The sequence below is a fragment of the Cloeon dipterum genome, chromosome X (genome assembly GCF_949628265.1).
Source record: "Cloeon dipterum chromosome X, ieCloDipt1.1, whole genome shotgun sequence".
NCBI classification, from domain to species: Eukaryota; Metazoa; Arthropoda; class Insecta; order Ephemeroptera; family Baetidae; genus Cloeon; species Cloeon dipterum.
Window position 1 is genome coordinate 9,004,662 of NC_088790.1, and position 12,197 is coordinate 9,016,858.

Sequence of the window (12,197 nt, forward strand, 5' to 3'; positions counted from 1 at the left end):
GCTTGCTTTTTTGGCTCAATACTGCTGCTATTGAGCATTCTAGATGGTAAAATATTTCCTTTGATGGGCTGTAAACCAATATGGGCTTCACAAAAACAAAAATATATAGATTAATTTATTATTTTCTATGGTTTCATTCAATCGATTATGGCTGTTTAAATGAAAATCTGTTCCTGAATAGTATACTATGAAATTGCAAATGGACGGATGCTTCTGTCGATGTCTTTGAGCACTGAAAATTACCGCAAATTGGACAAAATTGAGACTTGTTTCTATATCCCAACAAGATGAGCTGCATCAAGCACAGAGATGCAATGTGTGTTATTGCGAAGCAAACGCAAACACAGGCATGTAACAAGACGCATTACGGAGAGCTGAGGGCGGTTTCTGTGAATCACGACACACAAGACACATCCTACGATCGTCATGTCATAACATATCACATATCATACAATGAGCTTTCTGCATTATTGTTCCAGAGCTGTATTTGTCACAATGCAAGCAGTAACAACTAGGTTAAGAATTACTTGGGAAAAAGAAAAAATTGGATATTATGTCCTCGTTGAAAGTCATCTTTTTATTCATGCCTACTACTTTTTTGGCAGCTCTATTTCATAATACAAACAGAATTAATTAACACAGCATATTTTACAAAAATTGCAACAATACAAATTAAACTTCTTTCGATATTATTTGTGCAATTATTTATTTAATTACTCAATTTGTAGAATTTATATTTTTCCTATCGTAAATTTAATGTTGGATTTTGTGTAAATTTCACTCTATGAACTGAATATGTTTTAATTATTCAATGAAATTGAAGTTCACAGCCGAAAGTAGAAGACATAAATAAAAAGACGACTTTCAAAGAGGATATATCGAATTTTTGTATTTACATGAAGGATTCCTAAAGAGTTACCATCAACGACATGTACTTTACTAAAAATTAATTATTAATAATTGTTATAAATTATAAATGAGAAATAATATCATGCACTTTATACTCAATACATTTTCTCAGACGCAGACAAATTGAGCTATCAAAATTTGGCTGTTCTAAAAGTAGTACAATTTGGACAATTGGTAATTTCAATGGGTTTTTTATTGTCGAGCGGCGAAAATGAAGTCATCGAAGAAAAGCAGCTCGTGCGAGGAGAGATATTAAAAATTCTTTCAGCTCGAAAAGGCATTCGCGTTGGCGGAGGAACGAAAAAAAGAAAACAACGAAATTCGCCCGCTGCCGCCGCGCTCAAATATTTACGACGACCTTCTCTCTCTCTCGCTGCTGCTATTTGTCTTTCTTGAGACGGACGACGGATTCACAATTTTTGCCTCGTTTTATGTTCTTCACGAGAAAAGCTGCGGAGCGTGTGATATAATTACGCTGGAACAAACATGCAACGAAAACACGCTCCTTTCCAATTACTACAAAACTCTTGCGACTCAACCGCACACACACTCGCTTTTCGGACCTTGTTCAACATCAGCTTGAATTTCCTGTCCGGGAAGAAGAGGAAAAAGAAAGAAAGCCCGATGTCTGAGATACGGACGCAGATTCGTGATTTGCATTTCGCTGAAATTGAGAATCGTTGTTTTTGTTTGTTGTGTGCGATGTAAATGACTGATTTCGTCAAAAAACATTACAAATGAAGTGAAACTAGTTAATGATTCCGAGGATCTATGATGCTTTTTCCATTCCTGAAGATTGATAAAAAAAATTAAGCCTATAAAATTGATTTAGAAGAATCTTTTCCGGTGTGTGTTTCTCGTTCTAAATAATTTATCTTCAAATCCATCAACTCTCGTTATATGTTTTCACTATTTATCGTTGAAGCTTTTTTTAATTTAAAAAGGGTAAATAATATTTATTTTAAAATTTCAATCATTCATCATAGTAGCTAAGGCGAGAAACAGTTTTTTATACAATGGCCTAAGCTCTTAAAACTAGCAACAGTTAAAATTAGAAATAAATCATCCGCTTACAAATTGAACTTTTATGTGAGCCTTTTTTGAGCCAGCATACCTAATCTTAATTAGATCGTGATTAAAAGAAAACACAGCGATACCGATACAAGTGAGGTTGAGAAATACATCAAAGAAAGTTGGAGAAAGACGTGGAATCGGGCCGGAGCACCTGCTGCGGCGCTCGAGTTGCCTCCTTTTTTTATCTCCTTGAAGCATCAGCAATTGAGACTTATCGTTCTCAGCGGCCACTTAGAGTGGGAGCCGCGGGCGGGCGATAACAATTCGGTCTGATGGCCCTCGACGGACAACAAAGAATTCGTACCTCAGGTGCTGCGTCGAGAATCCAGATGTCTGCGCGTTGCGTTTGGGCTGCACTAGCTCTCACTCGCACTTGAGTTTCAGGGCTGCTGTGAGCGGCACGAGGCTGGCGTTGCGACTGACTGAGCGAGGCGCGGCCGACGCTGGTCGAGGGTGGCGGAGGGTGCGCGTGGCGCCGCCGCCGTTGAGCCCAGGTCACCACCGCACCACCGCCACCGCCCAAACAACGCGTCCGTTTTCCTCCTCACCCAGTTCATGACACCCAAAATTTGCGATTTCAAGAGTATTTTATACTAGCATTACAAAATTATACCTGCCGTTATATATAAACATAAAAATAAAATGAAACTGATTTCATTACTAGATTTGCTACAATTTACTCAACAATTTTGATTGAAGACACAAATGTCTACTAATTTTGTTATCCAGACTATATACTTTTACAAATATTTTGAGAAATAATAATAGACATAAATAATTTCGTTCAGGTAAATCAAAACTTTGATAATAAATATGTATTTAGATGTTAATAATATTGTTTCAAACAAAGGTCATCAAAGTTCATGATTTGCGTTTATGGTGTGAGTATTCATTTCAATGTGAAAAGCGTAATAACTAATTAATGGTTCAAAAAACACAAAACATCAAAATTTTCTGCTAATTATTCCAATAATTTCAAATAGAAACAAAAGACATTGAGAGTAAAACGGCAAGGCGAGGAATGCGTCCGATCAGCCCCTGCTCACTCATATGGCGCGTAAATGAGCCAGCTAAGAAGTTCAGCATCCACTGGCAGGTGGCAGGTCGATAGCTTTTTCAGCCAATCAGATGGCGAGTTGGAGTTTGTTGCGTGTTACGCCCACGAAAAACTCTGACACACGCCCCTCTTCGCCTCCCTCTGCACGTGGGCGTAACAGGCAACAAACTTCAAGACGCCATCTGATTGGCTGAAAAAGCTATCGACCTGCCACCTGCCAGTGGATGCTGAACTTCTTAGCTGGCTCATTTACGCGCCATATGAGTGAGCAGGGGCTGCGTCCGATCGAGCTCTGTGCGGTCGGTCGGCCGTTATCGGAATCAATTCATTTTTATCACGTGTGCGGTCATTAATTAGGAGTAGAGCTGTCTGCACCGGAGGCAAAAACGTCTGTATCCTACTCATAAATACTGAGCAAAAACGTCCTTAGCGCCCGCTGGCCCGGCCAAATTAACCGTTTTATTGCACTCGAACGGTCCGTGCCGATAATTTGGCCTTTGCTCTCGAACGAGAGCATATTTCCCGTTTGCCAAGCCTATGCGGTACAGACAATGAGGAAAATGTGGTGTTCATTTGCGAAAATATTTTCAATGGGGAGTTGTAAAAGGTTTGAGCTGTGATTTTTTTTTTAAAAGTTGTTTTTTACCTTTAAAAAGTCCGCTGCGCGTATACACGAGCTGACTTCAAATCAAGTTTCACAGCCGATTTTTTAAATAAAAAAGAATGGACTTTACGAGCGGAGCAAGCTGTCTGTGCACAAGGACACTTATATTGCATTCGAGCCAGGGCACTGATCGATTCTCGCAGCGCACAGGTGATGCCCATTCGAACATCTTCCTTCCTTTCTCGTGTCCGCAGCGTGCAATAAAGAATAAGCTGTTACAATCCAACCTATAATTTCCAATCGAATTCAAATATGGTAATGGAATTGATTGCATTGTTGCTGCTCGCCAGACGAATGAAAATTTCGAGTCAGGCCTCCAATTTGCATTGCGTTCGTCCGCATTACAACGACGGAGATCGAGAGAGTAATTAAGTTTTGTGCCCCGTGCAATAATGAATGTATAGTTATGGCGTGTTTCATTCTACCGCCACTGGCGTTTGAATATTCATTAATGTCTCTGCCTAGACCGAAACGAGCAAAAAGCGCGTTCCGTTAGCTACGCTACAATTTCAAATTCTCTCGAGCTGATAAACAAAATGTTTTTTTTAATCGACCTGCTTTCATGCCTCCAGAAAAATCAGCTCGTTATTATCGTTAATTAATTCATTTTCTTTATAAAAATAAATAATCACCTCTTAGTTTAAACATGTGAATATATTTTAAATATATGAAAACATAATGATTTGAAAATCCTACACAAAATGAGATTTTTTGTCCACTAGTCTTTAGGACAGCTTTAATTTCAATCCAATCAATTTTAATTGTCATTGATTTGTTTCGTTTTACATTTTAGTTAAGATCCGTTTATATAAATATTTGGGGGATAGAAGGGTTGAAATGATGAAGACCGATGAAATTCTAATGACGACTTTTTTGATGAAATGGTTAACAAATGAAATCCGATCGAACACTAATCAAGTACCAGAACTGAAAAAGTTTTACAATAATAAGTGACAAACTCTTTTGCTTAAATGACGGTTGGACTCACCCCTTTGAATCGGGTTCTGCAATAATTAACGTCCCACGTCAGCACCGAGTGGCTGACGGGCGAAAACTGAATTCTTATTTTAAAATGCTGGCAAAATTACAATAATTCAAACCGTCGACAATTGTTGGCTCCCAACAAAAAGCAGGACCACGCTGCTGTATCGCTACAAATATAATGTTGAAAATAAAAACGAGACTGAATTTCGTGACACGCCTCCAGCAGGGACAATCAAAAGCTCATTAAAATATTTAAAAGAGTGAGGGAAATGCGCGCACGTAAAAGGCCCGTTTGAAATTAACGGTACTCTAAAAATGTTGTATAAAAACTCGATGGTGGCAGTAAAACTAAAAGCTGCGGCTTCTTAAAGCTTTTTACGAGTATGCGCCTAGTGCTGAAAAATATATCTCGCAGCCCGCACACGAAAATATTTCTTTCTTTCTGTCTTTCTCTGGTGGCTTTGGACGCGATTGATAAATATCGGCGGCACGGCAAAGCGAAACAAGCTGCCGACGAGAGGGTATTACTCGTCTCCATTCGACACTCAGGAATTTATTCTTTCGACGCCAAACGGGCTAATGAATGGCTTTCCAACGCCCTCCCGATCTACAGCTATTCAGGCCGATGAGGTAAGCCTTTGACAAAAGATTTTGTCACTGGCACTCTTTAAGAAATAGGGCGCCAGCTTGGACGCCGAACTTGTTAAGGAATAAAAGATTATTTGTGAGGGTGGAGTCTGTCTTTCTTTGACTCGAGTAAATATTAATAAAATTAAATAGACAGATTTTTATGTGTTATATCAGTTTTGGTATATTTTTAAACAATACATAAATAGGTTTTTGTGATGATTATCGAATCATCAAGTTTTAAAAAGGTGCTATGGTGTGAGGGTGAAAAAATCTTGTCGCGTTAAATCTGCATTTCTATTCAAAACATCATTTAACTCGACCGCGGTCGCCAATCCCCCATCAATTTTGTGTGCGTGCAAAAACGCGGACAGCCCCATTTTCGGCTTTGTTCCTGCCAAACTAGCGCTTTTTGTTATCACCGTTTTTGTTTGTCGTCCTCTCGCCGCATGCATCGATACAAATCCCCCGAGTGACGTCACATCTTTCATCCTCTCCGCACGCAAACAGTCTCAACATGAGCACCGAAAAAATTGAATAACCCCGCAAATCCTTCCGCAACGCCGCCAGGACAGTTTTAATCAAGTTGCTTGGTGGGAAAACTCTCAATTGGAATATTTCCAGTCTAGCACCTTTTTTGGTTTTGCATTCCTATTATTAAAAATTACTGTCAAAGAGCATAATTCTTTTGGTTTCGTTGCGAGAGTTGTGAAAGATGCTAATTTTATCAAGTTAATTAATATGGCTCAACTTTGTGGCCATTTTCACCGCAAAACGCGAAATTAAGGGCTGGACGCGTTGCAAAACTTCCACTTGCCTGCTCTCTCAAGTTCGCCATTCTCAGCCTCTCGAAGCCAGCTCGCGTGAATTGCGCGAGTCAAGTGTGTGCACGCAAGTCGAGAAACTTTACCCTCGCTCTACCGTGCGCGCTCGTTGTCCGCCAAAACGCGATTCGCGGCTGAACCTGTAGCTCTAATTGAGTCTCGCTGCCAAAACTTTCGGGTTCACTTTAAACACTTTAGTTTGTTTTCCTAGAAAATGGAAGCCTCTCAAGCATGAAAATTTCCCGTACACTGTTTGAGGATCGCTGAGATGAATACCATTTAATTTTGTCCAGGATTGAACGATGCTATGTAAAAAACCGATTTTCGGAAGCTCTAACTTGAATATAATTTTTATAATTACTTTAGAAGTTCTCAATTATCTGATTCAATGAAATTGTCTGTTTAGATCAATGAATTCCAGGTCAACGTATACAAATCGGCAGAGATAGACATTATTAAAAAAAGTTCATTGTATTCAGAATGTTCAAACTCATGCATTTTGTACGTTCTTGGCTATTAATCAGATATATAAGGCATTCAGAGTTTTTGCTATGGCCAACTACAGTTGAGAGGCAGGCGTTTTTATCGACGAAACACTCCTCTCTCATTGTTTTATTATTTCTATGTAGAACATCGAACAATTGGTTTGCATAAACTGTTACAAACGATTCAATTTTTACCATTTACTCAACTTTTTATAAAAATCAATCTAACAGTCATCGTTGCAGCGCAATGAACACTGCACATTCTGTCTTTGTTTGTTCTGTGCACTTAAACTCAGTCTTCAATTTTTAGAATTACCGTCTGGGATTGCATTGCGAGCTCAGGCTGGAACAACAAAACTTTTCCGCATAAAACGGATGGAATAAGAATGTTTTTTTAATATCCATTGAGTCAGCGACGCAAAGAAGAGTACAGATTCGAGTGTGTACTGTCTGTGTCTCGCGTCTCAATTTCGCAATATGCGTTCTCTCCCTCTGAGTGTGAGCAAAAAAGCGGACTTTATAGAGCAGTAATGGCTTCCGACGCGATTTCCGCGCCAGCAGCCCGCGCGTCTCGCAAACAACACACACATTATTACGCGCGGCGTGCAGTGCCAATGCAAATATAGGCCAGGCAGAGATTTACAGCCTTTCGCACCGGCTTTGCTTTATCATAAACCCGAGAGCAAATAACTCTCGCTCAAAGCAAACATCTTTGTTTCCTCCTCGGAGAGCAGGCGAAAGTCACTCGCGCTTTTTCCTTTCTTCCTTTTCCTTCCGCCGCACTATTTTGCAATGCACCGAGTCACAATCAACTAAACCAAGCAGTCCCGCGGCTGCTGCAGGTGAGGCGCGAAATATTTATTCCGGAAACAAGGAGCGTAAACAAGATATCTCTCTCCGCAGCTGGCCGTAAAAACTTTTCCTATCGCCATAAACATTCCTAATGCCACTTTTATGATGAATATCCGCTCCGGTTGCGAAATACGCCGAGCTTGTTGCGCCAGAGATTGAGCCTCGGATCGGCTCCTTAGTTCCAATCTCACAGACGCATATAAATCTTGATGAGAGAAACAAATGCAGCCGGAAAGAAAAACGCGAAATGTATCGAGTATTATCGAAAGATGCCAACAGATGTTTCCTAGCCAGCATTTGTGGCACATAAATTGAGGACATGATTGGACATCTATTTTTATTAGAGTTCGGAGAAAGGGGACATCATAGGTTTAAATTTGTATTTTAAAAACGTCCGGGATCGGAAAGATAATAAATGTGGTAAAAATCTATAATATCTCGTAGATACAAGTCAATTTTCCAGATCACTGATGCTATAGCACGGCAAGCCGAAATGAATGAAAATAAAAAATAGCGAGAAATTCAAGCAACACCGTTTATGAAATGAAAATTTGCAGCAAAAATTTCATCATTTATATCGTAAATGTACCGATCGAGACTTGATTTGGATGCTATCTGCCGTATTAAAATAAAAAAAAATCATAAATATGCGCGATAATGGTTTGCCGCATTTACGCTTCAACGATCAGGAAACGCCAATCCAATATAATTTTTTTTATTTTTATTATTGCCAATCGCGATTGAATCGAACCATATTATCAAAGACCATTTTTCTCGCTAGAAATGGCTTTTAGTGATGACTAGTTATGCATAGGCCGACTCCTGAAGTATAATGTCTAAACAAATCTTTCAGATCATGTGTGAGCATATTGTGCCACAATAAGACCTTGGAAGATTTATGCATGAACTCGGCAAGTGAGATTTCATTGTTTTTCCAATTTAAACTACTTTCCAGCAACAGAACATTATTTATTTTCGTCCTTCCTAGCTCAAGATAGGACATTTCTTGAATTCAGATGTAAGCCTTTTTCTTATTTGTGTAACACTCTCGAATTGTATCACTAAAATGGTTTTCCGGTTCTTTATAGTGTAACATAAAAGCAAAATTTCGAAACGGAAAGCGATCAAGAAGAGCGATTACAACCGGCGGCAACAGACGGATTCACAGTGCGAAAACAAAGACGAGAAAAGGAGCGAGAGTTTGCGATAGCAAAAGCCCTTCCATTTTGGGCAGGTTAGGGATGCTCCGTTGCGGCCGGCGGCGCACAAACAGCGGACGGGGAAATAAACATTCGTCAAAGCGGGATGTTTCATCTGCTGCTGCCGAGCAAGACAAGATGATTTGGTATTCAGACGTGCACGAGCAGCAGTCTTTCTGCAGCTCGCCGCTGGCTCTATTGTGTGTGTTCGAATCAGATAAATGATGCTCGCTCGGGCCTCGTCTCCTGCGCCATGTTTTATTCACGAGACCACTGCCTGCCTGTCAGACGAGAGGCACACCTTTCGACATGTTTTTACTACCACTTGATTTTGTCCAACAGCCCGCTTTCCGCTTTCTTCGCGGGACGAATTCGGCTCTGCACCGCAAGTTTCAGTTTTTCACGCAGCACAAGAAGACTCTTTTGTTGTGTCAAATGATAGGGTCGCATATGTTTGAATTCAGAAGAAGATTTTTAATATATTATTCAGACAGATGCTGAATTCCATTAGTTTGAACTATTTTCAAATGTTACGATTCTCGAAGGTAATGTTGCATTTAATGACGGATTTTCCAAATTTTTGGTCTCTTGTTCAAATTTGTGGACATTAAAACATAAAATATCTCTAAAAAAGAAAAACGCCTTTTATTTGCTGCTTCAGGCGCAACGCCCGCTTCCCAGCGTACTCCCCTTCCCCCTCTTTCCTGGCCCAATGATGAATCTATGCCCATTTTTTATGCGTCATTCCTATTCTATCGTTTCCTGCCCTTCGTCGTACTAATCGCAATAATTCCTGACAACCCGAAACTAAAAGATGGAAAAGAAATAACACAGAGCAAAAATATTGCTCAACTCTCATGATTAGATTTTATATATGCTACACGCAGAAAGATTTTTACTACTCCATTCTCTTAAATAACTTTCCAAGTTTATAACGTATCAAGTTTAAAAAGATTTTGCACGCTTTTTGTGGAAAGTGTGTCGGAGCTAAATTTTTTCATTAATTATAACGACGAAGTTCATTAGTTTGTGTCCTGTGAGGAGAGACACTATGGGGAATTGGACCGTATGCAACGCGGCGAGCAAGCGAAGCGCACAGGTTGCATAACCTACCATCTCACACAATTATAATAGGTGCGGAGCGCGCTGCCGCGTGCGCTAACTTTTTTTACCGTCATTTATCTATCGCGTGAGCTGTGCAGGCTGCTCCAATTGCAAGAGTCAAGTAAACATTGCGAAACGATAATGATTCTATTCCAACTCTCTGAAACGTTTTATCCTACATTATCCTATTTCAATTATGTGAAAAATCCAAGAATGTTTGGAAAGAAATGAGCTTTATGAAATTTAAAGTGGCTTCAATCCGCAGAGTAGGCCATTAGGAAAATTGAAAACAGTTATTTTCCGACGATGCAAAAGAAGGAGAAGCGCAGTGTTGACGGTTCAGATCTTTTGATTAAACTTGGCAATTAGAGCAATTGAGAAAGTTTCCCTACTCGTTAGCGGCAAGTGCTGCACTTTGCATACTACTTTTTCCCATCTTATTCTTCAGTTCATTTGCATGCGTGAACCATGATGAGTGACTTCTCTGTACAATATACACACTTGAGCTGATGCTTTTCCAATCGAGAAATGCGTGCTCACGTGCCACTGAGAACTGTGCTCAAATGATAAAAGCGAGGCCCTCTCACTTGCGGGCTCACGCAACTCGTAAAAAATTACGTTTTAGTTGGCGATGATTTAAATGAATTCACTCGCTTTTTTACAATTTAAGTAAGGTCACAAGGGGAATTATTTGATAACGTGGATTGAGTAATCCTGTGGCATATTACATATAAAAATAATTTTAGAATCGAAATTCGAAGCCAAAAGTTATTAAATCATGATATTTTCTTAATGACTGGATTTCATCGTTGTTTAATTTTCCTCTTGCTGAAAGTCGTGTCCCTAAAGCCTCTAGAAAGGTGCGAAAACCAGCAAGTGGCAAATCGGCGCCAGTGCGCCTCCCAGCCCGTTGAGATATTTGAGCATTTCGAGTCTCTAAATTAACCACCTTTTGCCATCTCTGACATTGGGCAGCCAGTAGATCCCGGAAAAGCTAAAAATATTCCATTGCTTTGAAACTCCTAAGAATGACTTAACAATGCGAGCCAATGGGCTGGCGTGTTAGCTGATTAACAGATAATATAGCTCCTATTTTACATTAAAAAAATAGTTTTGAAACTAAAGTGGAACTATAAATGATTTCATCGAAAAAACCAGACTCTAATTTTATGGGTATAAAATTCGAAAGATTGTGATTCTATGTCCGTGCAGTACACACAGTAGAGAACGAATAAAATTCGAGAAAAGGTTAGCCGTGCTTAAATCCGGGTTTTCATTTTAGCGGCTCAGGCCGTGTCTAAGGGAGGTTCAGTCAAGAGCGGTTGACGTTTCGCCTGGCGCACCGTGTGTTTTGCCGCAGCTGCCGAAGCAACAGCATCATACACACACACATCACAGCTCAGTGTCTCGTGCTCCGACGAGTGATCAGCCAGGCAGGAATTTTGATTCGGACACAAATTTACGCCCTCACTCGGCCCGGTGCCAGCCAGCCGTTTTTTCTCCTGGAATTTTTTTCTTTCTCACGAACCCTCGCCGCGCGTATATATCTTTTCTATAAGTCCGCTGCTTATGACAGGCAATTTCGTGTAAAAGGTATTTCGAGATAAAGGCTTTCATCACACAGCACACAGGAGCAGCGGCATAGCGACGGCAAGAGGAAATTGTGTTTTCTGCGTTGCGTCTCGCAGATTTTATCACTTTCTTTGTGCGTGTGCCAAAATTCTGAACGGTGCATATTTCTCCGGCGGAAAGAGACTCGCTATAATAAGTCTCTCGGTCCTCTCTCCACCCAGATAAGTTAGACAATGCGCCGAGAGCATTATTATTGGCCCTAACTTCTTCTTCATTATGCACTAAAATCTGTAATTTTCTCCCAGGAGGTCTGCGTTTTTTTCTCAAACAATTTTTAGTGCCGATTATTTGCTGGTTTTGCAGTAAACATAAACAAATGGTACTTTAATTAATTCTCATTAGCATAGGTTTCAGTAAGAAATCGTACGAAATTAAATAAAAATCCCGTTATAACAAGATATATTTTTTTAATTTTTAGGCGTCGTTGCTTCTCAGCCATGTCATGGCAAATGTCGCGCGGTTCTCGTCGAGGGAAGAAAGTGTTTGCGTCTCGCGGAAGCAAAGTGGCGGGCAACGTCAACATTAGGCAGCCGGCCAAAAAGTGAGTGTTTTGTGCGCGGATTTTGCGAAGCCAGACGGACACTGCTTGCGAGCGAGAGAGAGATTTGCACAATCACAGGCCCGGCCGAGGCGTGTTATTTGTGTAGAAATGGACACACACGCACACACCCAGCAAGCTAGCTCCGGTGATGGAGGAGAAAACCGCCGCCATTGCGGTCTGGTAGCTGACCTTTTTGCACTCTCGCTCGTCTAAACACGCATGCAAACCGCACATCGGACGACAAT

At 40.4% G+C, this 12,197-nt stretch overlaps 1 protein-coding gene across 2 annotated transcripts in view; it reads right to left on the reverse strand.

Annotated features, from left to right (window-relative positions):
• LOC135946578 (uncharacterized) overlaps positions 1-2,394 on the reverse strand; it is a 70,076-nt gene extending 67,682 nt beyond the window's left edge. For both annotated transcript variants that reach the window (XM_065494861.1, XM_065494860.1), the window contains exon 1: positions 2,288-2,394. The gene's annotated coding sequence lies outside the window, so the exon portion shown is untranslated. The remainder of the gene's footprint in view (positions 1-2,287) is intronic.
• Positions 2,395-12,197: the final 9,803 nt, after the last annotated feature.